This window comes from Mchenga conophoros, linkage group LG1 (genome assembly GCF_057382185.1).
Source record: "Mchenga conophoros isolate Kocher_MC1m ecotype Shallow Benthic linkage group LG1, M_conophoros_male_GT1.1, whole genome shotgun sequence".
Taxonomy (NCBI): Eukaryota; Metazoa; Chordata; class Actinopteri; order Cichliformes; family Cichlidae; genus Mchenga; species Mchenga conophoros.
The window spans coordinates 9867696-9893482 of record NC_140526.1 but is presented as its reverse complement, the minus strand read 5'-3'; the positions used below and the strand labels follow the sequence as shown (position 1 = coordinate 9893482).

General features: G+C 37.5%; 1 long non-coding RNA gene across 1 annotated transcript; it reads left to right on the top strand.

Annotated features, from left to right (window-relative positions):
* Positions 1 to 18951: 18951 nt before the first annotated feature.
* Positions 18952 to 25535, top strand: LOC146582910 (uncharacterized). The gene is made up of 3 exons (XR_014889278.1): positions 18952 to 19269; positions 19542 to 19620; positions 23331 to 25535. It is a non-coding gene; the product is annotated as an uncharacterized LOC146582910 (long non-coding RNA).
* The last annotated feature ends 252 nt before the right edge of the window (positions 25536 to 25787 follow it).

Below are 25787 nucleotides of genomic sequence, written 5' to 3'. Positions count from 1 at the left end.
TATTAGAAAAAGAAATCTTTTTATCCATGGTTTCAAATCAGATAGACAGAAAAGATGATTACCTGTGTCATCAGTGTGGATGTTGTGTTATGGCAGATTGATTATAGATAATAGATTAAGCCCAAATATCACCTTTAGTGGTAAATTCAGAGTTAAATGGTTTTGTGTTTGTTGGAAAGTCTAAAAGAGACATTGGCATATGCATGTATATTGGCATCCTATGGCAAAATGCTCCTTCATATAGCATAAAAATATTTGTGCGTACAAAGAAGAAAATCAGATTTTTGTACATTTAGACTTATTAAGGATTTTGCAAACTGGTGATATTTTGTTTGTCAAATAAACAAACTGCTATATTTGAGTGTAATCTTAATGTAGGAAGTTTTTCCACTCTCTAGTGGCCTACAACTGATTAACAAGAGATGGTAGGCTCTCAATTTTATTCCTTTGACTGTCATACCAAGAAGTTGTGCAAAAAGGCCTTTATCTTTCAGATTTCTTGCACATATAAATACCAGAAACATAAATAAACATGATGTGTCTAAATGCCATTATGTTGTGTGTGTGCATGTACAAGTAAGACCCTGTGTGGCACTGAGAGGAAAATTTCTAGGTCTTGATTTATATTCAACTTAATTTGTTGACTTTATTGTCAGCTGTTCTGCCTCTATGTAAAAACAAAGATGAGAACCACTTTTCAATAGCATCCCTCTGCCATACCCGATAAGTAACTGACCCCACTGTTTATAAAAAGAAAAGGACATTTATGAGCTTTTTACAAGATGTTTGAATCAAACAGAGCGACTTGTCTCAAATTTTAATGAGTTTATTGAAATTAAAGTGGAGACCACTCCATGATATTACCATTAACCTGTCTATGGCTTATTCTACAGCTCTAAGATCACAGTACATTTTCCTCTTTACTCCCCCCTAGGCTACAGCTAGGCAGCTATAGAGAACTAAAGGAGTGTTTATCAGATGGGGGACTCTGCCCTCAAGCAAGGCCCTGCAGTGAGACAGGAGACACATCATAACATTGTCTGTCAAATGATTTGTGGTGTGCTCCGTGTATAAGAGCTTTTAAAGGCATTTCTCTATTCATTTTTTGAGCTAATGGAAACTCAGACAGCTCCATCCTCCTTAAACAATGGGTCAAAGAAATGTAACAGATGTAGTTTGTGAAATAGTTTGTTCAGGTGTAAAGGAACATAGTTACTCAGAGAAACAGATGGAAATGTAGGTTAACTATGGAGTCTCTGTGTGACACATAAGGTAGGATGAGTTTCTGGCCGTCTCAGTGTAGAAATTTAAAATAAAAGGGGGAAAGGATTTAAACTCGGTTATTTGGACAGCTGGGGACATTTTTTTTCTCTGAAATATCAATCGTGTGGAGCCATTAGTGAGGAAGCTCCAGGAAGTGGCTCTCTGTACACTGCACAATTAGTTAGGACGGAGGGCAGGCTGAGCCAAACCTTGTTATGCCTCAGTCATCTCATGTAATTATTATTGTTTTGGAACTCCATTAAAGTCCAGATGATGGAGTTGAAGAATTTGTTTGAGAGAGGTGGAGTTCTGGTTGTGGTTTAAGCAATTGGTCTTAGAGAAATTCAGGTGTTTGGTGTTGTAGGTTGTATTACTTTTATTCTTTGAATTCAAACATTTCGTAGTTATATTTCAACAAAGATGAATAATTCATTGAAATGTTTCTGTTTGTAAGCTGCTGTCAACAAACAAATTGGTCACTGGATTGGTCATATACTTTTCATACCTTTAAACTTGAGCAGCAAGTTTAAATGATATATGCTGTTTTTGACTGATGGGGTACTGCATTGTGCTGGTACTAAGGGGCGCGTGACACAATAAACCAATATATACAGTATATACTATGTGGAAATAATTATTAGTGCAATAGTGACTGCTATTCTATGATTCTGTCCTTATAATAGACTCTAGCTTCACCGTCTTGGGCCGTGATGGTAGCCCTGATTGTGCTCTGCGGCCTCAGTGGGCTTTGTGTATTGGTGCATGAAGCAGTTCTCCACCTGATGCAGGTTGTGGTTAGAGTGGTCCTCCAGCCTGCGACAGTCTGTTTTTACTCTGAGGAAAGACCTCTGGAGAGGCAGCCAAATTACATACAAAACCTCTGGGCAGAGTGACTTGGACCCATCTGTGGATGAACTTTCAAAATAAGAGAAAAAAGATATTTCACTAGTTAACACACCTGGGTAGTTCAATCAGTTCATGTGTTTTGGGAATCTCATGGAAGTTCACAAATGGCCATCATATCAGCATGTGCACATGTGTGTTGTTGTTGTTGTTGTTGTTTTTTACCTAGCTGAGATTTGCACTTATGAACTATATTGAATATGATCTTGTCAAAATATGTCCAAGTGATCTGACAGCCTTGCACCTCGAATGGTCTTAATTTTGCATTTGATCTGCTGTTTTGACTAATCTTGAGGATTCCATGTTAAAAAAGGTTATGTATATGAATATTTCAGTTAGTTAAGTTCAGTTAGTCCTAATCGTCTAGCACCAGCCTGTCCCACCTTGTGTATGCTAGCCAGGTCACCACACAACTGACTCTTTTGTCTCACAGATGGCCTATGGCTGGAGAAGGTATTCGTTATTTTGCTTTGTAGCCCTGGAAAGTTTGCATTGGTTGCCTATGAATCATTTCACAGCCTACTTCAGGTAAGTGACCTTCAAGCTCACAGTTGATCTTTCAGATAGTAAAACAATGACCAGCAGCAGTCCAGAAAAGTGGAGTTGTTGTTCAGCTGTAGGATGAGTGACACACTGGAGAGGCGGCTGAATGATAGACAGAGGTCCTATGTATTAGGAAATCACAATAACACAGAATGTCCCAGGGTTATCATGTTAACAGTGATTCAATTCTTAATTAAAATACTTAAAAACAATGTTTTCCCATCCACGCATCTTATACTAAGGAAAAGTCAGATTTGTTGGAAGACTATTTGAAAACAGACAAAGTGTAAATTGGGGTTTTCAACCTTGTATCATTGAAATATCAAGAAAACCATAAGCATAGCTAATTAGGTGATTTTGAATTGAGCTAAATCTGCAGGGCAAATCTTTATTTAGATTATGGAAAATGTTTCAACCCCCCAAAAAACGTAGTGTTGTTTAGTGTGGAGTCCTGAATGATATGTTATTACCTCTATATTTGGAGGCAAAAGACAGTAAAAGACAAACTCACAACTCTATGGTAGTTTGAAGAAATTATTTGTTTAATTAGTTGAGTTGATTCCTCATTTGAAAGCCATTGATTATAGGGGATGTGCTGTCAGCATGCTCATTATTCCCTTCGGAGGATAAGAGTGCTTTGTCAAGATGCACGATGAGTCGATGATGTGTACCTCTTAGCAGTATGACATCTTCATCCATCATGGAAATTTTGGATCTCTCAATCTTCAGGCCCTCAGCTCTCAATCATAGCCCTCTCAGCTTCTGACAGGTAGCCACTGTAACATGCAGGAAGAGCTGCAGATGAGCTCTCCATTAATGAAAAAATAACATATCACACATTACAAATGGGTGCAAAGAAGTGAGAGCACTTCAGAAATGCTCAGATAATTAGACTGTCCGGCAGCAGATTGATGGATGCACTATAATTACCTTTGTGTTATTATTTCAGGGCCAGACAAAAAGAAAAAGCTGGTTTCTCTGCTTTGAGTTGCTCTGATTCATTAATCTCATTAATGTGTGGAATTAATATCATTTTATCAGACATTCCAGAGCTGCTGCTGGTGTGTGTGCTTAGAGCCATGATTCAGAACTGTCAGTGAGAGGGGATGCATCAATCTAACTCAACACACCGTTAACTCATCTGCCTTCAAGTCACAGGATAGGTGAGAAGTGTACACAGCAAATATGAGACTGTTTCGCGTTAGCACTCCTTTGTTTATTGTCAGAGCTCTGGTTGGGTATGATATTTTACTCATTTTTATTTAGAGGAATAACAGTGGCTGATGTTCATCCCCTAGAGATTAATTCTTTATAAAATTGCAATATAATTTAGACATTGTATCTGCTTCTAAAACAGGAATTATGACTACCACTCCCTATATAGCCAAAAAGCTATATAGGGAGAATTTTGAATATCAGAAAATAAATTGTAAATGTATTGTTAGAAAAACTTGTTAGAGAAAAATACATCTGGAACCTGCAGATATGCCATATTTAATTCACTTCTACTGACATTCCAATAACAAACATTCTTTAATTAGACACAGATTAGACAAAAATGAATTTGAGTTGACTACAATGTCAAAGACAAATATTGTAATAAGTAACTTACATTGATTACCTCTACATACAAGCATACAGATCAAAATTAGAGATAATTTTGAGTCTTTTCATATTTGGGTGTTGCATGGTGCTCAGGAATTTTACACTAGGAGTTGACTAATTGACCAATCAACAGCTTCTGTTAAATGTAGCAGTAGGACAGAACAATGGTAAAGGCCATAGACCCCAGCAGCATCATATCCTATCACCCTGCAGGTGGTTCAGTTTGTCGATGGGAGGAAATGGGATCTTTACACCCAATTTGAGGTGAAGTGACTCAGAGTTTACATGTAGGATATCCCGTGACCCTGGCGTAATGACTTCCAGACTGCAGGTGGTCCTGCTCTTGTGTGGCAGTGATAGGACTCCATAAACAGACTTAATCACGTTCCTCTGGCACACTGTCTCTCTCTGCCTCTGTCTTTCTGCCTTTTTTATCTCGTGCTTGGCCACTCATATCATCTTATTCCACTTTGCCTGAACGCCAGGTAGCTTCTTTAAAGCATACAATTCTGTACATACAGTTGTCCATTTTCTGCAACCTTACTGTCCGTTTTGTGGCAAACATTTGTACAGTAGCATACACACAAATGAATCAATGTAGGAGAAGACATTGTGGCTTATATCTGTCTTATACAGTTACAATATTTTGCAAAAGCTATTAGACACTAAATTTGGAATGTTTTTACAAATGATGTCGTGAATGCTTTCTATCAGTTCTATCCCCAAAAAACAAACCAATTTCTCTACATGCACTTCAGTTATACATGATACTTAGCAGGTGTAGGTCAGTTGTGTAATTCTGTAAATGAATTTCAGATCAATCAGATACATCCTTAGTCGCTCTGCTTGGATAAGAATCCAAATATTTAAAGTATCTAAAACTTTTGCACACTATTATATATAGTACTGTAATTTAACTCTTTCATATGTGCACCATGTGAGGAAAGCTTATCCGGCTGCTGGGGAGGGTTGTGGTAAGTCTGACACAGTCTTGTAGAAAAAAAAAATCATGGTAAACAGTGTGAGCCATCACAGAAAACAGCTGTTCTCGCATCCTTTCTCTTTTTAATGACACTTCCATGGCATCCCATAAATTCTCCGGGATTGGATACAACAACCACCCCTTTCCAAGTACAAACGCGGTTTGTGTTTAATTGTTTTCAGATTTTTTTTCCTTTCCCCCCACCCATTGAAGCCTTTTCCAGGTCTTAATAACTGAGTGGTTTTGGCGGGCTGAGTCAAAGTCAAATCTCCATGAACAAAAGTGGGTCTGCCAGCCTTGAACAAATTCCAGCAGGCAGAGTATGGCCCAAATGGAAGTACCTTGTGAAAGAGAATAGTTATTAACTGATTGGTACGCTAAAATCAAGACTAAAACCTTAATAAGATATTCAGATGCTATTTTTCAGATGGCTTATATAGTACATTCAGACATTCACGTATTTATTAGATCATTATAATACACATAAATAATCATCAGTTACATTAACAAATAAAAGCAAGTGTTAAAACCTAACAGCAGAAAAAAAAAATATAATAGTAGTGGTGTAATAATACTACTTATGATATACTGTAGGTAGGTACATATTATATGGGCTTGTAGCATAACAATAACAGTACTACAAATAATTGCAGATGTGTAGATGCACATTTAAATTTATAAAGAGCACATATAAGAATTTTAATCTTGGTTCATCTTAACTAATAATACTTAACTTTTCAATAAATTAATTTGTAATAGGATCTATTTTTTGCCTGTTATGTTATTCTAGACACTCTGTTGCAACTTCCTCCAGCTATAAACTGGAACTACTTATATACACTGAAAAATCTTGACGTTTTTACCATCTGGTACTACATGTAGATGGAAGGTTTGCAGTGGAAATAATTTTACTGGCAGCTGATGATAGATGAAATACAAACAGCTCAAGTTGACCAGTCACAGCTCTTGAGGATCTAACTTAAATATTTGCACGTTTATTTTAAATTACATTTTAGGTTTTATGTGACTTTCACCGAACCTAGAAAGGCTATGCAGAATGGTATTTACTTAGAAACCTTGTTTTTAAGTGCACATCTATTTTTAAAGCACTAGAATAGTTATTCCTACATGAACAAATTGAATGAAAGGAAGAAATCAGCCTTCCCCTGAAAGATCTAACAATTCTGCAACATCCTTAGTGTGACTAGGCTTAGCTTTGTTACCCATTGAAGAAAAATTATATCATTCTACAGATGCTAAGGAGTGGAGATTAAACTTGTCCTTAGTAAACCTTTCCTGCGCGGACAGCACGCTGTCTTGTTCAAGTTTGGGATGTTGTTGATGTAAGAGAGTTAAGCTGTTGATGCATGCCTCAGAAAGATCATCATTGGTCGGGGGCGGCGTGGGCAGTAGGAACCCACGAAATCTGCCATCCAGGCCCTAATTGGAGGTCATTAATCATGTGAGGCCGTCCTGTAGTGAACAGCCCTGTGTTTCTTTTTGCCGTTTGGCCATCATCAAGAAGTCTCCTGCATAGATGAGGAAGTCAAACTGGGAACAGTTTGGTCATACTCACACTTTTGACAGGAGCTGCTGTGCACAGACTTTAACATAACTGTTAGAGTTTCACAAGATGGAACACTTGTATTAATAATACTGGTCAGGGTCATCTTAATCTCAGAAAATTGTTATAATTTTAAACTGTACATGTTCGGTTGTGCAGGATTTTTTGTTTCTCGCACTTGTGTTTTGTTTTTTTAATTTGTTTTTTATTAGCTGCTTCATTATACCTAAAAAGCAAATGAAATATTAGCTGTTGACACAGTATCTGAAGGGATAAAATATTTTTGTTACAATACCTGACATAAAAAGCATAAGAATGCATTATGAAGAAATCATTGGTAACTTTAAGACAAATACAATAAACAAGTATTCCTTAAATTTATAGGGGAAAACGTGGATGCAGGGGTGTGTGTGTGTGTGTGTGTGTGTGTGTGTGTTACAGGATGGTTCCTTTATATTTTGCTTGCAAAAAAGTTTCGAGGGGTGTTTTGTTGAAAATAAGCTTTGATGAGTTCATTTGCAAGTCAAATATACTATATAGTGACTATAATATAGTGATTTTCCCCATAAAGCAGTGCAAAAATGCAGAGATGGCTAATAATTTCTCTCAATTTATTTATGTGTAGAAAGCTTTTACAGCAATCTGTTTAATTGCTGTAAAAGCGCAATGTAAAAAAAATACATCAAGTTTAAAGTTGCATATGTGTTAAGTGCTTTGCTGGATCTGATAGTGCATTAGAATCAGAGAGCATAGAAGTAAGAACCTCACAACGTTGCACTCCCACTTGAATAATAGGTTTTATTTCCTATTACATCCAATTATTCCGGATCACCAGTGCCAGTTTAAACTCGTTGATATGAATTAGAAGCAGGAGTATATTTGAAAGCTAGAAATCATGAACCCCCCTTCCACCAACTATTGATTGGAGTAGCATAAAATCCATAGCGGCTGATTTGTGAACCATTAAGTTTTGAACCCAAAGCTCATAATGTTCATATTCACAGCTTTACTCTGTTCTGATGAGAGTGAGGGTGGGATAAAGAGGCAGGGGGTTAGGGTGTTAGATGCTGAGGGGTTAGAGGCAGGCTGTTTGAGAATGAGGGAAAAGCGTTGGAGGGATTGAAGATCATTAAACAAATCAATTCAGTTCTATCTGGAAGATTGCCCACACATGCAATAAAAAAGACAGAAGAGCACAGGGGGGAACAATTTGTTATTATCATATTTACAAGTCTGTTTCTAATTCATCTTTTAATTTACTGACCAAGTTGAAAAAGGAAGAGGTTCTTATCATGCCTGTCTGTTGATGAAATAGAGGTAGAAGGGAAACAAAGGAAGAAAAATGTAAAACAAAGATATTTAATATTGTTTTTTTGAATTTTAATTCAAGAAAAGTAAGGGTTTTTGGTTTTTTTTACATTTTAAGTTTTAAAAATCCAACAGAAATTTATAGTATTTCATAAAGGTAAAAGTAAAAGTGTGTTCATAACCAAGTTCAAGAATTTAACAAAAATACCACCCCAGGTTTTCTTTAGCTTTGTGTTGTTTTCCTTTCACGTCAGCCCCGGTAGAATCTGGAAATATTGTGGTTTTGAATAAGCAGTACTGTTGTACCATGGCCTCTACGTTAAGATGTATTTCCTAGCTACATAACTCCTGCCTTGTTCCTGGTCCTTCTGGTCAGCCAGGGGTCACACAGCTGCCTCACTGATATTTCTTTGCTGCCTGTATTTAGGTGCCATCAGACTGAAAATTAAAGATTCCACATACGACACAGCTGTCATGCAAGCTGAATATGACCCTGTCAGTAAGAAAAAAATGTCAGTGACAAAATTCTGAAGTGCAATTAAGTGATAATTATCCATTTCTAAAATAAGGAGTCATTATGCCAAAGGTGTCAAAAAAGTCATGAGGAGACATTAATCACAGTCTTCATCACACTTTCTCAGGTACACATATGTTTCTCTCTTAACCAGCACCTTAACACCATGTGCAAGTACAAGCTGTGATGGGCCACAAGGGAAACACTATGTTTTTTCATACAAATTTTGATTTTATCTTACTTCGAGCTGCAAAAGAAAATTGCGTCTCACTCATTGAAACCTTTTGAGATCTGCTGGATGTTGTCCATCTGTCTGCAATAATTGAGCAACTTTTTTGAGAGGGAGGGGGATAACTCCAAACGTGGTCACGCAACAGTGGAGCCATTTACTCTGCAGGTACTTTTAGAAAGCCACCTCTGTTTTAAATTCAGAAGTGTATTTTTGAAGGATTCTTGACTTTCATTATTTATCATTTATTAATGAAAGATAAAAACTTCTTTTTAATTTTTGTGATTTTACTGTTTCAAATCCATTTTGACAAACGAGCCACATGGAAGAAGACCTTGTGCTTTCATTTTAGTGTACATCTAATGAAAATTACAAATGAAATTGTAGGGACTTTTACAACTTCTGTTGTCCACTTTGTAGTGGACAGTTGAGTTAACCATTACAAGGTTAACTCAACTGTAAATTTCACACCAGTAACAACAAGTACAAGCACATAATTAAATATGATTTCTATCATAATTCCCTGTATTGCCAGCCTCCTGCTTTTTGAAACAGCTTTTTCTGTTTTCTGCATTGTAATCAGAGTAACAGCATAATTGTTATACCCATGGGAGATTATACCCTCTATACAATGAGCAAAATCCCTCAAGGAATCTCGAAAAGCTGCCTGATCTGCACGATATATTTTCCCAGCTTCTTCCAAGATGTGTTGAGTGGCATCCTAATCAAAAATCAATGTGCCCACTTGAGTAGGCCCACAAGGCTTCTGTAGTGCGTTATGTAATCTGATAATATCAATCATAACTGTGTTAGAGGCAATCCATCTGACTTTCACGGGACTGGGGTCAGTGAGTAGGGGGAAGGCCGGGTGAGCGAGCCTTGGCCTCCCATGCCATCAATTACTACTTATTATAGAGAGGCTTACTCTTCCAGAGAGCTATGTACCCCCCACCATAAATAATATTAACAGGGCCAGCCTCATCAATCAATACCATCACAGTTGTATTGCTCCAGCCTAAATGGCGGCTTCCATGGCTCTCCAGCCTCAATCAATGACCGTGGCTCCTACAGACTAGCACATGAGGGTAAATCTAGCTCTATTTGAGCCCAGGGGTCTTCAGCCTGCCTTCTCCTGCTACTACAGCATTTTTTCCCCTTCTGGGTCTATCTCTGTCTCACTCCCCTCATGTTGGGTACCCAACCATCACAAAATCTGAGGCTGCTGCTAAACATTGCCAGTGCTGCAGTTTCTGCCAAGCTCTAGCAAGCTGGCTTGTTAACAGTATGAAACATACTCAGAGGAAGTGTCAGAAAAGTGTCTGAAAGACTGATTATGTAGAATTAACGAGTCACTTAATGATTCCACTCCCTCCTGTCTCCACCTCCTTCCACTTTTCTGTGTGATTTCCTGCAGTAAGGGATGTGTTGCGAAGAAGATTTTAAGTTCTTAAAAACTCATAGCCAGTGAAAGCAGGATGGTGCAGGGTCAGGGTGGTGCGAAGCAACACTTCAACAGCTCTGAAACAGCTGTCACAGATCAAACTATGTGATTCCATTTTTTTCACCACCTTAACTACAAATTTATGGAGTGTTTTTGTAGCTACAGGCAGGATACCAGGATGGGCAACATCAGTTCAGAAGGGTGGGGTGGTATTAAGAGCATAATTACGGAAGCAAATAATTAGCGAGTAGAGTGCAAAGCAAGACTAATTAGCCTCATCATGTGCCTGTGACCTTAGCTCTCATGAATCATTCCCTGCTCGCTGCCATAAGAGAATCATTCACCCAGGCACTCCGTGCCCAGCAACCAGTGAGAGACCATAAGTGGCTTCGACAACCTTTGACTTGTGACAGTTATTTTGGTGGCTACACCACATTTATCAGCACTTTGGCTACATCTGTAATTCATCTGTAATTGTGTAGTTATGTAATATTTATATGCATGTGCTATCATGCTAAACAGGGAGACCACACAGATGATGGGGTTTAAATAACCAAAACGTACTGTATTTAATTAAATTCAACTCAGTGAGGATAGGCTCCCGGCCCACTGTAACTTGGTTGAATGTTAGATGATGGATGGATGGATGAATGAATGGCTGGATGGAAGTATCTGAAAGAAAGTGAACAAAACCCTAACTAACTGGGGAGGAGCGAGAGAGAGAGAATGTTAGCGACAAGCCTTAAAAAAAAAAAATAGCCAAGTAACAACAGGTGGGCTCTCCTCTTAAGACCTACAAAAGTCTCAAACAAAACCAGAAAAAGGTAGTACGGAGAGAACCAGCAGAGTGCTTGGGGGTCATCAAAGTATCTTATTATCACTAAAGTATTTGAGTCTCTGGATTTTTAAATAACTAACCTGAAAAAATATCAGCCACATAGCATAGGGCAGATGTGCTTAAGATTAGGGATGGGTATCGTTTAGGTTTTATCTGATACCAGTACTAAACCGATACTTTTGAAACGGTGCCGGTACTTAAACGGTGCTCGAACCGGTGCTTAAAGAATGAAGAACACAAAATTGGTCCAAAAACCTCTCATGTTTAGCTGTTTTCCACTTCTTCTTTGGTCATTTTAGCCTTTTTGGCCAGGGTGAAGGGAGTATCTGCCATCAAACAAGAAGACAGCCGCATGTAACTACGACGGTGTTTGCTAGTTCACCTAGCCATATTGGCACCGGATACCGGTACCGATCCCTACTTAAGATGTAAATAAAAGATGTTTTAGATGACTTGTCTGGATAAGATTTAGAGCTATGTCATTCTTCTCTTCACTTTCTTGCATGTTTTTAGCATTTGAGACTAATAATGTTGCCAAAGAAAAATCACGAGGAAGGAAGGAAAAAAGGAAAAAAAATTAAATATGAATAACTATTCATATACTTACCCAGTATGTTCAACTGTGTACCAGATAACTGTTTCCTAATGGCCTTTATTGTCACTCACGCTGATGGCATGGATTTAACATCCTCTTTATCTTTGACCTTTGCTTGTGTCAGATCATTTACTTTGATTAAACATGAAAGATTTTGGTGAATATGGTTTAACAATTTAAGGGAATAACCTACTGGAAATAGAAGCGTGCATGTCTTTGCTCACGTTGTATTTTTGTGCCTTCTCCAGAGAAAATAAGCTCAGTCCAACCTCGTCAGTGACTTCAAATGCTGGCCTTACACTGACCTGCAGACTTCAAAGCTTGATCAAGCCTTCCCAAGACAAGAGATTCTGTGCTTCAAGCAATTTGTTAAACAGGGGGAGAGGTTTAGTGTGATTTGGGAGTGAAAGGATGTTTCAGTAGTCCTGGCTAACCCACAGCCAAGCCACTCCGGACATGTAAGAAGCACTGGGGATCCTGTAAAAAAGTCTCTAATGCTGCTTGGATCAGAAAAAACAGGTGGTGCTTTTTCCCAAGAAAGAAAAGGTGCATTATCTGTTAATCAAAGCTTTTATGAATGTTACAAAAGACAAACTGTGTTTGCTATATTTGTCTGTGTCCTGATGAAGAAAAGTTTTAGGTGTTGATGTCGTGTATACCTAGAAAAGCAATAACAGATTCCATTGATTGTAGAATTTTAAAATAATCAAACAGTTTTTTTAATCCCAGTGGCTCACAAATGGGACAAATGGGGTTATCTTGAAGTCCCCTTTACAGCTGTAGAACAGCACAAGTCCATTACTAGAGATGGATGTACTCCTTGTTCACAGTATAGTATGAGTCTGAGTCTCATCTAAATGCCTTCACTGTGGAATACAAGCTTCAATCGACTCATTGACTCCAGTGTCAGCCAAACATGTCTGAGAAGTATCAGACAGGGAGGCGGACATTTTACAAACAGTTGGTTTGTTTTCATACAGGGAAAAGCCAAGAAAAAATGTTGCCTGCAGACTTTTCTCAAAGTAACATCTGGCATATGAAAATGAATCTGAAGCAAAGTAGATTTCCACAGATTCTGTTTTTATAGTAACTTAAATTCTCCTTCTGTCTCCCTATTTGAAATCTTTGATAGTTTGGAAATTATGCTTTCCTACGATTATGTATTGCGTGCAGTTAAAAATGCGTACACTCGAGATGTTGTATTTCCATCATTTTCAGAAGAGGAAATTCCAAACCACTTCTGTATTTGTATCCAGTAATTGTCACAGTTGGCTTAAATCTGTCAAGTGAAGATGTATGAGTGGGTATATAAAACGGACATAATTTCATGGTAAAGATGAGAAATGTTTTTGCTGTTCGATTATTGAACCTTTTCAGACAACTGCAAAAGTCTTTACTCTGAATTAGCATTAAGGTTAAACCCAATTATTTATTTATACCCTAAAATGATGTTTTGAAATCTGTCTCTCCTTTTAAACACTGTAAACAAAGGCTATAAATCATAACCTGTGACAGCCTTAATTGCTACCAGAGGGGGTTAGCTTACTCTCAGTACTGCATTAAGATATCACTGAGTCTCACAGTGTTCTCTGCAACTCTAATCAAGTGTTTATTGTGTAGTAAAAGTGTTAGCCATTTTTAATCATATTGGGGGAGGGGGTCTGTTCTGTTCTGTTGGTTTTCCAGTTACCTACCCTTTCTTCTATCATGGACAACTTATAAGTCACGACTGTATGATTTGGCAGTACAAAGATATATAGTGCGTCCGGAAGGTATTCACAGTGCTTCGCTTTACAGCCTCAATTCCAAAATGGATTAAATTAATTTTTTGCCTCAAAATTGTACACACAGTACCCCATAACATGAAAAACTATTGTTTGAAATTTTTGCAAATGTATTTTAAATAAAAAAAAAAAAAAAAAAAAAATATGATGCCTACACAAGTATTCACACTGACACTCAGAACTGAGTTCAGTTGCATCCTGTTTCCACTGGTCATCTGTCAGATGTTTCCACAACTTGCTTGGAGTACACCTGTGGCAAATTCAGTTGAATGAGCATGATTTCTAAAGACACACCTTTGTATATAAGGTCCCATAGGTGACAGTGCATATCAAAGCACAAACCAAGCCATGAAGTCCAAGGAATTGTCTGTAAACCTCTGAGACTTGCATTGAGGGTCTGAGGAAGTGTACGGAAAAATTTCTTCAACAGTGAAGGCAGTGAGCACAGTGGACTCCATCATCCATAAATGGAAGACTGCTGGAACCATCTTCCTAGAGCTGGTCTGATGAAACAAAAGTTGAACTCTTTGACCTGAATGCCAGGCATCATTTCTGGAGGAAACCAGGCCCCAATCATCACCCATCCAATACCATTCCTACAGTGACTCATGGTAGTGGCCACGTCATGATGTGAGGATGATTTTTGGAAGGAGGAACTAGGAGACTAGTCAAGATTGAGGTAGAGATGAATGTAGCAATGTACAGAGACATCCTTCATGATAAGCTGCTCCAGAGCACTCTACACCTTGGAATAAGGCGAAGGTTCATCTTACAACAGGACAAGCGCAGGATAACAAAGGAGCTTTTGGACAATGTCCTTGAGTGGCCCAGCCTGAGCCCAGACTTAAACTTGATTGAACATCTCTGGATAGATCTGAAAAATACTTATGTGCATGTTATATATATATATATATTTTTTTTTACTTGTAATAAATTTGCAAGAATAAGTGATATTGTGCATAGAATTATGAGTATTAATGGATTAAATATTAATTTAACATGAAACATGAAAATGTGGAACAAGTGAAGCACTGTAAATACTTCCATATGTATGTAAACAGACTTTAATTTGTCATGTTACTTTTAAATATCACACAATGATCATCTGCTTGTAGACATTTACACAGTAGGAATATTCTGCAAATCAGCCTGAATGTTTTGTCTGATGTAAAGAAACTATTTTAATGTATTCTATTTGTATGTGAAGATGAGTCATTCAAGTCAGAGTAGGGGAGGAAGCGGAGGTTGTTCTCGCTGAATCCTTTCACATCAATGAATGAGCCGGCATAGATTTTATGGAGCTAGGTTGTATTGACCTGTGGCTGACATCTACCTTTTAGTTTCATAACATAATCAGCTCTTGACACATGATTATAATAACCCAATGCAATTTACTGCATTCTCTGCAAACACATTGATTTTTTTTGAACAGCTCCCAGAACCAATTACATTAATATTGCTGCATAATTAGTTTACACATTACTAAATTACTGACAGATTAAAAGTGAAATAGCACAGTTCATACCCTGCCCGCATAACTGCCAGAGAGGAAATTAATATGGATTCAAAAGGTCCTCAGAGACGTAAGCAGTAAAAGGGAAAAAAGCAACAATCTATAAGGGATGCTTATAGCCATGCTTGCACAAGGATATCCTCTCTGCACGCTTGCCAGGTGTTAGTTTCAACTGAGGCATTCAGGCCTAAGTAATTAATATGATCTTTAATTTGCATATCAACATCAATAGTCCCTGATCGCACAAGAAGGGTCAGTTTAGAGCTCTGTGGGTAAGACTACTGAGACTGCCCATGATTATAGTCTTAATATCAAAGACCTATTGAAGGAAGTCTCAGATATGGTCTGCAATACTTCCATTTCTTACAGTATTATTTGTACATACCAGCACCAGTGGTTTGTGTGGTTGAATGTTTCGGGAGTATGGAACCAAGTCTCTCAACAGGGAATCCATCTTGACAGGCTTAAAGATACCTGCCAGTAACTGATCTTCTAGTTAGTAGTAAAGTTGGTTTGGATCAATCAGCATTTTGTAATGACCAATTATAATTATTTGTAGCGATGGGCATGTTTTAGGTATCACAATAACTAAATGGTTGATCCAGTTACCAATTTCATGTACAAATTCTCCTTATAAATATGGGGTCAGGTTAGAAGGAATGAATTCACATGACTGTAAATGAAAAGAAAATACAGAAACTATCCGGTTGTTCAGTCTGACGTCACTAGCCGTGTCTGGGTCTAAACTCCGCTGCAGGTCCATATATCAAACGATCACTATGGGATTACTGAGAGTTGAAAAACTGTCTAAAGTCTTTCATCTTTAATAAAATGATCAGCGTTCTGCTCTACCAGGTGTAACAATTGAGTTTAACATCCAGGCATCCATGAAAACGGAATTTATGACATTTAACGGAGTTAGAAGTTAGCAGGGAGTTAGCTCGCTAGCTTCTATCTAAATACAATATAGCATGTCCTGACTGCGGGGTTTTGGAAACAAATTAAAACGTACATCTCTGTTATCACTTCCAGCATAAATGAAGACAGAAAACTAAACAGCAGTGACGTTTGTAGGGTTACTGAAGTTGGGCTAGCTGGTATATAATGATGTGCTACGTGACCGCTAGCGACACAGCTATGTTAGCATAATATAAACAAGCTAACTTTTTTTCCACTCGATAAAAGTTAATGTGAGTGTTCTCGGTGGTCAGAAACAAATGTAATCGCATGGCAGGATGCTGTAAAAGGACCAAACTTCAGCCAGGAGAACAACTGAGATAATCCATCCACAATACGAGGTTAGTCATTCATATACTGCTGCATGGGCTGGGCTGTAGTTACATCGTAAGGTTTTAAAAACTGAGCTTAAATAAATGATTAGCGGTAATAAAAGCCGAGGGAGGTCAACAGTGGTCGCTGACTGTTTTAGGAGCTTTTTGAGATCAAATAGAAGAAAATACATAACATTAAACATGTTAACAACACAAAAGCCATATTAAACGCAGACTACTTTAGACCCGGAAGTAGGATTCGTCGCATCATCACTGAACAACCGGATATAAAACATCAACTTTGTAAATACCTTCCTTCATCTTTATTGCACCTCATTTCCAGTCTTTAGGCTGTTGGTGGTTGGCAAATGGGCTGCTTGATGGCACACTAACTTTTCAGCAGGAATGTATTGCCTTGACCTTTGATATCCACATTGATCCAATGTACTGAGTGGCCGTTTCCTCAGAAACAAACATATATAATAGGTATTGGGTTCCAATGGTGCTCTTTCAATGTCTTAGGGATGCTTTGCAGCAATATAAATCAATTCACACTTATAGACACAATATGGGTGCATTAGTGCTGACTAGTGATTTGAGAATGGCTGAGAGGTAGAAATTCAATAGGCCTTGATCAGGCACAACCAATCTATCCTCATCAGTCCTCAGTTTCTAATTGTACACAGATGCTTAAGATAGCAATCATAAAGAATTGTATTTTCAGAGATTTTGATTTTATTTTATTGCTAGGTTAATTTGTAAAAACCATAACAACAGCAACAACAACAACAATGAAACACACACAGGAAGAGTACTTATAATCAGGTGCCCTGATTATTAATATTAAATATTAAGCTCACCATGTTTAACACCTTGTTATAAATGATGTCGTTTGTGCTCAGGTGTTTGCTGAAAATGAATTTGTTCATAAATGACTGGGTTAGGTTATGTATGCTAAAACAGAAACTGAGAACATATGGTTGAAGAAATTTGCAGTCTCATTCCATATGCGGTAAACAGCGGTTCTAAGATTTGTGCTTCCATGTTTAATGACTCTGTAAGGTCTTACCTGTACAGTTTGTGATAAATATTGGATTGCAAGACTGAAGCTTTGTTACCTAAAATACTCTGTTTTGCTTTCCTGCTTGTGTGGGAGTATTACGTTGAACCACTGTATATTAAGATCCAGCCACCTCCTGCGTCAATGCCTCTGACAGCTTTTGTCTATTTATTGTCTCATAAATTCTCTCTCTCAGTGTGTCACTTACACAAACGTTGCTTGAACAACAGGTCAACCCAAATCTCAGCACTGATTTCATTTTGTGACTTGCTGGACACTGCACCAGGAGAAAAATGCATTTGATTAATACATTTATATAATTTTCCTTTTTCTTCTCAATAATATTCATCCTCTTCATTTTCCTAACATCTCTCCAGTCCATCTGTCTCGTTGATTTACATATCAATCTCTGAAGTTGGCAGAATAGACTCAGAGGAAAGGCTATAATTTTCCTTGTTCTTTGGCTGTGTTGTGTGAGTTGGTTTACCGAGGAGGACTACAATAGAATGTTTCAGTGCGGAAGGCCACTTTTAAGGCAGGCAAGACCACTTTTATACATTTTAACTTTGATTCGTCTAATGGATGGATAGAAATATATATTGTGCAGTACCGCATATATTCCATTGGTGAGGCCCTTTAGCAGTGAAAGTTGTCACTCTTGTCCATTTTCTGCCAGTTTTTTTGTTTTGCTTTTGTTTTTTAACATTTAACATGGATAACACATAAATGCATATTTTAATAATAAAGTAAAAAAAAAAAAGGCTAAATTGCACTTGTTGTTTGTCAGTTTTATTTGAGGGAAGAATAGTGCTCTGAGTCCAGTGTCCAGGGTAACGTGGCTTTTATTAGTCAGTGCTGAGCAGAGTGGGCGCTAGATGTTACCTGTCCACTGTGCAGCCCAGCTGTTTACTCAGCTGTAGGGCCTCTGTCTCCAGTGTAAGGGCAAAAGGAGCAGGTCACTAAATATTTCATTTCCCAAGTAAAACATGCTTGCCCTTGTCAGGTGAAAAAAAGAGAGAGAGAAACATATCACAGTGATGAATGTGCAATCAGGCTGATTAACTCATTATTAGTTGTCCAAAGGATCCACTGAAGGAAATGAGGGCAAGAATGAAATAGGTTGTTTATATGTCTCGTAGTCAGAGCTATGGATGTGATGTGAGGAAGAGGCCTCCATGAACTTTTACCTCTTCTAGTTAGTGATGGGAAGTTGAATTATGTCTCTCAGTCATGGCGTTTCTTCCCTCTATTAGGGTCTTGCGTTTTCCCGTCATATTTTTTTTTTCATTCAAAGTACAAACCACTAGCAGTAATACATATGGACTCTAAATTTAAATTGGGGGAAAATATCCCTCACAGAGGACTCATCTTTCTGTCGGCTTCTGCCATAACTTTATCCTTATTCCTTCTCTTATTTTCTTGGCTCTTTTTTTTACCAGCAGATGGTGCTGCAATCTCTTCGCACTGCATCTACACACACTGACGCTCTCCCGATCTTCCACAGACCCGCACCACACTTTTAAAAAGGCAAGGGGGTGGTGTATGGGGGGAGTCCAGCCTAGTTCCTGAGTTTAGGCAAATGTTTGTTGAAATAAGTGGAGATTTCCTGGTTTTCTTTTTGGAGGAAAAAAAAGGAAAGAAACAAAGTTTCTTTATAGGATGAGCTCAGGGTGTTTTGCAATTACCCTTACTTGTGCTTGAGCGCTTTTTTCCCCTTGTTGAGTAGGAGCAGACAATGTTTTCCATTCCAGTTTCTTCTTACAGTTGCAGAGTGGGTGCCGATGGGCGCAGTGTTGTGGCTTTTACTGGTGAGCCAAATATCACAGCTAGAATGGATGGTGGAAGGCATTATGGACGTAAGTAAGAGCAGCACTAACATTTGCCTTTATACGTGGACTGAGAGGGTGGTGAGAGATTTCTTCTAAATAGGTTAATAATTAACCTTCTGAGCATCTGCCAGGCCCGTGATGTTGTTGGGGTTTTTTTGTTTTTTTTTCATTGAAGAATTCGTTATGTCAATATCATAGCTGAGTATATTTAAAGTATTTAATTTATTCTTCCATTTTTTTTAAACCTGTGCTTGTTTTAGTTATTTCTATGATTATTATTCAACCACTATTTTTTGTAGAACACCTGTGACTTGTCACACGGACAACATTTGCTTTTCACACCATTAGGAGAGGTGTAGACTGACCAGGAGAAGAGAGGTGTGTATACGCGAGTGTGTGTGTGCGTGTGTGTGCATGCGTGTGTGTGCAGTGAGTTTGGGGGGCAGAGGTGGGGGACTGTAAAGTGTAAGCTATTGAAAGGAGGAATGTGAGAGAGCATTATTGCCCGCACTTCATGTGAATGGAAAAGGGGTTAAAGAAATGACAGCGTACAGTGGGTGGTAGGGCCTCAGTGCAGCCTGGGAGGAAATGGAATGAGAAAGTGCAGTCAGGCAAACCACTCATTCACCATGACAAATGGGAGAGGCCTAGGCCAAGGGGATACCTGATACCCCACGGTGGGCTCTGTGCACCTGCCTGGGCTCCATGTGCACCAAAGTGGAAATAAAGCTCAGCCACTTGTAGCAGCACACCTCCACTGTTTACAGAATTAGATAATAATAAAAGTTATACTGAGAATAATATAATTTATATAAACAATTCATGCAAATCAGATATGATTTCAGTTTAAGGCTGTGATTTTTATTATTTATTCCGTATAGTTAGTTACATGAATTACTATTCATGCCGTTGTGAATAATAATAGGAATAATATTATAGACAGCATGTGATGAACTAAAAATACATTTCACAATAAGCCAAAATTATCATAAAGTGTTTCATAAAGTCCTTTTTTCTAATTAATTTAAAATATCTATTGCATTTGAAATGAACTGTACTAAAATTATTAACAAACAAAAAAAATGTACTCATCAAATTAGTTGTACATATTGATAATAAGACAAAAAATGTCTGAAATACTTTTGACATCATCATCAGCGATCTATTTCACAGTGGAAACATGGTTTATTTATGTCACCGTGTTCTTCTGATGTTTCCACAGTTTCGGACTATCTGTATTGATACAACATTGAGTACATAAAAACAATAATTATGAAGCAATATGAAGACGTCTAGTCTAGTAGTTTGTTAGGTTAATTTTTACTTCAGAATGTGCAAACTGAAGTTTTCGGTTTAGTTATAGTTACACGCTTTTGAATATATTTTTCATATATTTTAGTATATGGGCCCACAGATTGTTTAAAAAAAAATATTAGATTGAAATTATGAGCCGAAAAAGTCAAACCTCACAAAATCAACCAAATCCTCATCCAAAAGCATTAATATAGTTTCAAGGGGTTAATGAGTTTTTCAACAGGAATGTCACAAGTTGCATGTCATGAGGTTCTAAATTAGGGCATATATCAAATTTCAGAGGAATATTAAATCTTTGAGACCTGTTCAGAATTAGAGGAATACTGCTATAATCCAATTGTGTATGAGGACAGAGCAAGACGCATACTTATACAGCGCAGAAGCAGTCTTCTGTTTAGAAGTGGTACAGAAAGTGTAGTCTGCCTCAGAGCTGCTACTTTTCCTAGAGCGTCCAGGAAGGATTACTGACCATTCCCTATGCAGAGAGATGAGCTGTGGTCACTCCAACAGCAGTCAGTCTACAGCGTCAGGGTGCAATGCAGCATGCTATGAAAATACTCAATCTTGTCTCCCACTTCAGTGTTTAGATTGGGCTGTGAAATGACTGCAGGCTGACAGGAGTAGGACTCGGGGAGGAGGATAATAATTTTATTTCTTTCTCTTTTTTTTCTCCAACCAAACGTGAATCATTTGATAAGTTTAAAAATATCCCATCTGCCAAAAAAAGAGAAAACATTATAAAAATTTTCTTTAAACATTTGGGGCAAAGACGGATGTGAAGTGAAAGAGCTCTCCCTAGAACAACTGTTTTCTATTTCAAACTACACTTATCACACACAAACCGTTGCAAATGAACAGTGAAGAACAGCAGAATATTGTCATGCGTTTTCACTTGTTTTAGTTAATGCGATCACTGGCTAAGCTATGTAAATTGTAAGTGAGCTTAACCATTAACGTACTGTAAAGCATCAGTTTTGTTACTATGGTTACTTGTAGGCAAATAACAGGCTAAAATCTAATGACCACAGATGATGTGGCCCAATGACTGAACTGTTTTCTACTGTATTTTTAACTGAAAGTAACTAAAGTCCTTTTTCAACAATCGCCATAATTGAAATGTTATAACAATATATAAAAACAGTAATAACTTAATCAGTTAATGCAGCTCTTGATAGTAACCTTCTCAGTGTGTTTTGGAAATTGTTTGGTCAGCTTCTTGGTCAGTGTTTTAATATGAGTACATTAAGTTATGTCTGTCAGTATTTCCAACAGCTGCAGCACAGAACAGGAAGAGCACAATTCATCAGCTTCAGTAAATATACCTTCCGCGTGTAAGAGCTAGAAGAAAAACATGGTTGTGATTATTTATTTTTCATTTCAGCTTCCTTCCCTTTAGCATCAAGGTGCTACCTCAGAATGATGCGGTGTTTTTTGTTTAAAAAAAGAGGCTATGTGTATTTTTTCTTTATAATTTCAATATATTTTTAAGCGTCTTTGCTAACTTTAAAGCTTTTCTGTGTCCCGGGATTGTTACAACTCTTCCAGCACACTGACTCATCAGTAAATAGTGTTCTACCAGATTTGTGTGTTAGAGCTCCTTGTGTATGCGTGACTTTCCTTAGATCACTGTCCTCCACAGCCAGACATTCATATGATGTTGGTTTTAGAATACTCTTACAGTGGTTTTCAACGTGTTTGCGATTTTTAAAAATATATACTTTGTTTTCTTTTGGTTATGCATAGCCTCGCTATTTTAGTAATATATTGTATTTATATGCATTTACCATAAAGCTAGCAGTGAGCATGTTTTTATTCCTGTGCAAAGCATCTGGGTTAATCTCATATTAGTCAAGAAGGATCATTCTCACAAACAGTCTTAGACTTGTTTCACAGAACTATGCTCTAAATTAAATGCACGGCGTCAGTGGATTAGTGTGTATCGCTTTAGAAATCCAGTAATAAGAAGAAGCTAAAAATTAATTGCTGTTTTGTTTTCTTTCTTTTTGAAAAAATATTAACATACTTGAAAAAAGCACTGCAAAGCGCGTTGAATTCCTAGATTTCACAGCTTGTACGATTGCATGCAGAACATTTGATTGATGACTATGGCATCTTTTACAATTTATCGTCATACAGTTTGTGTGTTATTTAATTTTTAATTTCAAATTTTCACTGGAGGGTTTATGCTATTAAACTTAACATTTAGATTTTACAACCCTCACTTTGTGCTCTAAAAGTTTACCATGGCTCGTCTTGTCTCCTGATATTTACTTTCTATATATAGAGTGCTGATGTTATTTGGTGGTCCTGTGGTTCGTATTATTCAGCTAGACATTCCTCCCCCAATCACATACGGTGCATCTTGTAGTTCCACTGTTTTACTTTCATGCAGACATGTATTTATTTGAGGAGGAGCAGCGGGTAGCAGGGACATCTGTTGCATTAATGTCCAACAGAATAAACAGTATGTTTTGAATTACTGTAAGAATTGACCTTAGAATAAGCCTTATCTTATGTATAAATCATAGTAAGTTCAATATGCTTTGTAAGTAGATTAGTTCATCTGGAGTCCCCCTCCCTCTTCCCCATAGACAGAGTGTCTCAGCAATGAGGGCCTAGAGATGTAATCCAGATTCATAATCCAATGATTCTTACAAGCTGTTTTGTGTTGTTAAATACTGGGTATTTGTGTTGATTTAATATCATTCTAATCTTCTTTAAACTGCCAGTTGCTGTCTGGTTCATCGCCATCTTGTTTATTGCTTGCTCTCTAGACTTGACTGTAGGCTGGAAGGTCAAATCGGATGAGGCCAGTGGACTTCGGGGATGGTGCTGAATAACCGATGTGTTTGCTGATGAGGATTTTGACCATTTTCAAAAATAAAAACATTTTTAAATAATATTTAGTTTTGTTTCTTTCAGAAAGTCTTGTGTGAACACCTTCTATTTATATTTAGTGACAGTAATTTCTCCAGCCTGAAAAATTTCCTCTTGTTTCTTTCAAACCTTAATGTTTTTAAAAGAGCAGCGACTTCATTTTCATTTCCCCGTCACAACACTGTATTTAATAATTAGAATTCCTTAGAAAAGCTTAATTAAATTAAAAATATAAATATGTATGGGAAAAATACTTTCTAAAATTTGACATTTACATTATTTTAATTTATCTGGATAATATAAAAAAATATATAAATTATTATTAAGATTTTACTTACATAATGTAAAACATTTTTAAAGCATGAAGGTTAACAGGTGGAACTTTCATGTGTGTTTTGTTTTTGTGGCATTAAACATAATGTGAATATAAAGCTTATTACTTATATAACGTAGCTTGTTGACTTCAGTCCAACAGGTGGTTCTGAGAATTTCAAATAATAGGTGCTTACTGTCAGCAGCCTTTTGAAGTAATCGAGTTCTTATAACGCTTAGTCTGATTATAGTCCATGATATTGTTATTTAGTTTTATTGTACATGTAAGTGGATTCTACTCCCACAAGGTTTTCTCAGCGCTCTGACTTGCATGTCCAATATTATTAGTTGCTATGAGTTCAGCCTGCGCAAATCTGTTAATGCATAAGACCATAAGAGCTTCTTATGTTCCAAGCCAGGTCAGAGTGAAGACACATCAGATTAATATTTGATCATGCAGAAGGGCCCTTAATCAGATTTGCTTATTCCCTTAGCTGAGTGCTCTGCAGCAATTATCATAATTGTTGCGCTAAACATGCTTGTCTTTACGGCTAGCGGTTGGACGTGAGCGTATGCTGTGAGAGGGGGATTCCAGTACCAAACCCAATTAGTGCAGGATGGATGGATGGGCATGCCGAGGGAGATGGAGGATATAGAGAAGGGGAAGGGGAGGGCCATGGGCAGGGATGCTGGTCCAGCTCACAGTGACATAGCCCAGGGCAGCACAGTTAACTCCAGCCACCTGGAGCTCTTCAGGACAGGCTCTCCCCATGCTGTAATCTGCCCTCAGCATTGCCACCAGCGCCTGCTGATACGAGGGAAATTAGAGATGCACCAGGAAAATGGCAATTTCAGTCTACAAGTGTCTATTCAGTTGCAAAACTCAAAGATTTTCTGTGCCGACAGAGTTCTCAAACTTCATAGTATTTTTTTTTCCACAAACGGAAGTCACATTAATATTAATACTGAAAGTGTGTATAATAAACCAGGGGAATATAGGCTTTAGTTTGCATTTGAGGAAATACCAGTACATGTCTGCTTATTAGGACCCAAGAGGCTCATTCAGTTACCCGTATAAGTTTATGCTGAATTACTGAGATTTTATACAGAAACATATGTGATAGGAAGATGTAGATATACAGTAACATTCATAGATATTATCTATCAAAATACATTAAGAACAATGTGACCAGATTTCCAGTAACTTTTCTGAGATATGTGGTTTATTCAACACTGATGGAAGCAACTACATTGATATTCATGTAAATATATGAAGGATTTTTTTGTAATTTAAGTAAAAACAATAAATTAAAGATAAAAAAAAAACAATTTTCATGACTATGTTAACCATACAACATATTTTTGAATAATAAGTTTAAGGAACCTACTACCTGAAGCTGAATGAAAAGTGGTTTGAAAAGGAATTGATGCAACTTTGTTAAATGTTTTACAACATGTCGTTTTATAAAACTCCCTGCATTTATTTTTGCTTCAAAATGAATACCTGATCACAATGATCACAACAACTTTCAAAGTATTTACAGAATATATTTCTTTGGTGGTATTTCTGATGTTTTGCTGAATGTGTAAAGACCTTTTCGATGGAAGACATTTGTGACTCAAATCCTGTTCTCGTTTTAAGCAAAACCAATAAAAAATACCAAAGCAGAACTCTGCTCTGTGTCATTTTGATTGCTGTTTCCTGAATATTCTGTCAACCAACCGAATTGTCATAAATGTGTCTGTTAAATGAATGAGCGCGTGGACCAGTTCTGTCTGTATGAAAGTCATCTATCCTGCTGGAGGCATGGCACTGCACAAAGAAACACTAGGAGAGATGGTCCCCCATTAATCTATGTTGACTGGGTGGAAATTGCATCTTTGTAATGAGTATTAGGTGTGCATCTACATGAATTAAAGCTGAATGAGCCCCTGATTGATCACCTCGTCCCAAATGACGCTGCTTCCATGATCATTATTGTTTAAAAGTGACTAAATCATATCGGGATGATTAAAAGTCTCTGCTCAGAGGGGAGGGGAGA